Below are 294 nucleotides of genomic sequence, written 5' to 3'. Positions count from 1 at the left end.
GGGGGGGGGGGGCGAGAGAGAGCGACAGCATCAGCTGAGCTCAGCGCGCAGGCTGGAGGAGGAGAAGCGAGCACCAGGCCAAGGCCAAGGTCAGCGGACGAGCGGGGAGAGGGGGAGAGAGACAGTGGAAGGACGGCATGGGAGGGAGAGCGGCGGCAAACTGAATGTTATTATATTTTGCTATAAACCTACGTGCAACAAAACATGTAACAATTAAGTGCAAATGTTGATTGAAAAAGTAAAAATACTGCAATGAAACTTACCTGCATATTTGGCTGAGCGATTAGCGAAGCC

This window comes from Frankliniella occidentalis, unplaced genomic scaffold, assembly GCF_000697945.3.
Source record: "Frankliniella occidentalis isolate FOCC.00 unplaced genomic scaffold, Focc_3.1 Scaffold256, whole genome shotgun sequence".
Taxonomy (NCBI): Eukaryota; Metazoa; Arthropoda; class Insecta; order Thysanoptera; family Thripidae; genus Frankliniella; species Frankliniella occidentalis.
This window is presented reverse-complemented; position numbering follows the sequence as displayed.